This window comes from Hippocampus guttulatus, chromosome 4 (assembly GCF_054856545.1).
Source record: "Hippocampus guttulatus isolate MCC_2025c chromosome 4, RoL_Hgut_1.0, whole genome shotgun sequence".
NCBI classification, from domain to species: domain Eukaryota; kingdom Metazoa; phylum Chordata; class Actinopteri; order Syngnathiformes; family Syngnathidae; genus Hippocampus; species Hippocampus guttulatus.
In genome coordinates this window covers 9,169,405-9,172,789 of record NC_141264.1, presented here as the reverse complement: position 1 = coordinate 9,172,789, position 3,385 = coordinate 9,169,405, and positions in this window count along the sequence as shown.

Below are 3,385 nucleotides of genomic sequence, written 5' to 3'. Positions count from 1 at the left end.
GAGGGGGAATTCTGGTCAGTGTGATGTTTGTCTGAGTGTAAAATGCCATACAGTGCTGCATTGATACAACTATTCATACTTCATAAAAAAGAGTGAATTACATGAATGCTCGGAGGAAAGAAAAAAAACAAACAAACTGCCCACTCTGTGAAGCACACCGTCTGTGTTATGAAGCAAATGAATCCAGGTCAGAGCAGCACCATTCCCACAACCATAAACGGAGCATATTATTCACATATCATTTCATTCTTCTGTGCTCAAATTAAATCAATTACATCCAACCTGACCCGCTTCCATTACTCAGTTTGCGTATTGCAAAAGGAGGCAATAAAATTACATTTCCATTCTATTTCAGGAGCTGCTTGATAATTTAAGAGGTGCGTTCAATTTGTAAACCTCAGGCAGAATGTGTCGGTGACACTTTCATATCAGTGTACTTGCATATTCCTTTAAAGATAAGCACCCATCCTTCATTGTTAAGAAAGCCTTCCAATTTGTGGCATACTGAGCAGCAGTGGCGGGCCGTGCATTTCAACCTTAGGCCTTCAGTGACGTCACATACTGTACATACACAATATAGGCTCGTCAAGCAGCACTTAATTTCAGGAGCATTTAAAACCATCAAGTATGCATTCAGTGTACGCAGTACGCAGACGAGTCAGATCACGAGTCTCAGAATTGTGATCTGATTGGCTATTGCAACCTGACTGTGCCCTTTCACTTACAACGCACAGGGGCCTGCTCTGTTTAATCTCAATGCCCCGAGCAAGTTTAATTTGCCTGGCAACACAAGCTAGCTGAAATATGATTGGTTAAAAACTCTACCATAATAAATAAGTCATTTTAACGAGTAACTTATATATTATTTCCACTCGACTAAGTGGAAATAATATGACATAAAGAATACAGAGAAAATTTTTGATTACATATTTATGAAAATTAAATAACAAATTAAATTTATGTTTTTCTCAGAAAAGTACATTTATTAAATTTACTTTTCTGAGAATGTTTAGGCCAGCAGAGAAGGCCTTGCTGGCCCTGACGGAATGCCACTGCTGAACAGCAAGGTGGGGCCTGTGCATCTGCTTCATATTCAAAAGTATCTGATCTCATACGGCTCTGCCCTTTCTTTGTTGAGTTTGCATGGTCTCTGTATGCTTGTGTTTTCTCCGAATACTCCAGCTTCTCCCGACATTCCCAAAACCTGCATGACTCTCTACTGCCCATTGGTGGAACTGTGAGTGAAAATTGTTGTTTGCCTGTGCCCTGTGATGGAATGGTGATCAGGCTGGTCCATTTCGATTGAACTTTTACATTTATTCATCCATTATCCGAGCCGCTTATCCTCACGAAGGTCGCGGGAATGCTGGAGCCTATCCCAGCTGTCTTCGGGCAGTTGGCGGGAGACACCCTGAACTAGTTGCCAGCCAATTGCAGAGCACAAAGAGACGAACAACCATCACACTCACAACTCGGGAAAATTTGGAGTGCCCACTCAACCTGCCAAGCATGTTTTTGGAAAGTGGGAGGAAACTGGAATACATTGGAGAAAACCCACATAGGCACGGGAGAATATGCAAATTCCATACAATCAAACCCTGCACCTCTGCACTGTGAGGCCGACATGCTAAACAGTTGACCACTGAGGATTACCATAATATCAAATACATATTTAGGATTAAAACCTCTTCCTCTTTTTCACTCAACAGGCCAACTATGCAAGTGTATTTTTATGTTGGTCATAATGCTGGTACTTGGAGAGTCATGTACATTTTGAGGTGGTACTTGCTCAAAGTTGTCACGTAAAATAAATTTATTTTTACAAATCAGTGACCATCATCACTATTTTCAAATTTCCATATTAAAAAAGACCCTCTTTCCCAAAATAAAGCTTGAAGTTGATTTCATTAAACAAATGCAAATGCAGTGCAAGTACAATGTAAAGCTAAAGGTTTAGCTTAAGTCGTAAGTACAACATAATCAATTCATTAGTGATAAACCTGTGATACTTTACTCAACCGACTTGTCTCATATCTCATAAAATTTATATATTTTCCTGAAATTCCCAATAGCAACCCTGCCGCTGAGCCAGGCGCACCAGCAATGAGTGCCTGGAAAGAGCCAGAGGCAAGAACCTGGAGCGTTGAGAGCAGTTTCATAACGCATGGAAATGCATGAGATCCTTTGTGTGGCAGGCTCGGTCTTATCCTTGATATCATTAAGTATATCAACAATTACTTGACATGGCAACCTGTAGCTACAAATAATTTCAACCTCAATAAATTCAAAAAGTGATATTTCCTTCTTTGTATTCGCTAACAAGCACACCTTGCATGGTGATGCCTTCTCCATGCTACAGTCACTGCTTCCGTGACCGCTGCAACGTCTGCACGTGAGGCTTTCACAGAAGGGTGCCATGTTTACAATACTGTAGCTTTAGATAGGCGTTATTTGTGTCACTATTGTGTGGCTATTCGCGCTGGCTTTAGTGCATTAGATGTTGTTGATCAATGAGGCTCCTGTGCATAGAGGTGGTCAATCTCTCCGGCAAATATATGACCTCATTTACGTATACAAGACAATACAACTTTATTTATGTTGCAAATTTCATAACAGCTGCAGCTGAAACTACACTCTTTACAAATAACATTGAATAACAACAATAAAGCAACAAAAGAAAGTGAAAAGTTAATTAAAAGCACAAAGAAATGATACTCATACTCATATACAGTAGACACCAGAAAACAATAGAACGGTGTCAGTCTCATATTGGGTCGAAAGCCAAGGGATAAAGATGTGTCTTCAAACAACATAGATACAAGCTTGGGTGAATTTAAAGATTTGAAAACAAATAGAAGTATTTCAAAATTAATTCTAAAATGTCGTGGGTGCCAGTGAAGAGAAGCCAGAATTGGGGTTATGTGCTCCCTCTTACAAGCTCCAGTTAGGAGGCGAGCAGCAGCAGCAGCAGCAGCAGCGGCATTTTGGACCAAATGGAGATGCGCAAATGCAAATGGCGCACACAGACACATTTTGCTTGGCATCGTAGTTTGTGACGCATTCCACCATCTGTCCGTGCTTTTTGAATTAGACGTCTGTTTGCTCTATTTTTACCGGTTAGCGCCACACAAAGGCAACACAATCCTGAACCCTGATTCATAATCCTGAACCACAATTCAACCCTGAGTGGTGCGGTAAATTGTAACCACGAAACTGGCAGGATAAAATTTGAATGGAATGCAATGGAATGACAACTGTGTACTTTTGCTATGGAAACTATCAACAATTTCAATAGCCCATCTCAGTGGTACCTGAAAGGATAGCTTGAGAAAGTCTTACAGAAGGTAGGTCTGCGCAGAGTAGCATCATCTGTGGTACCTGTGTG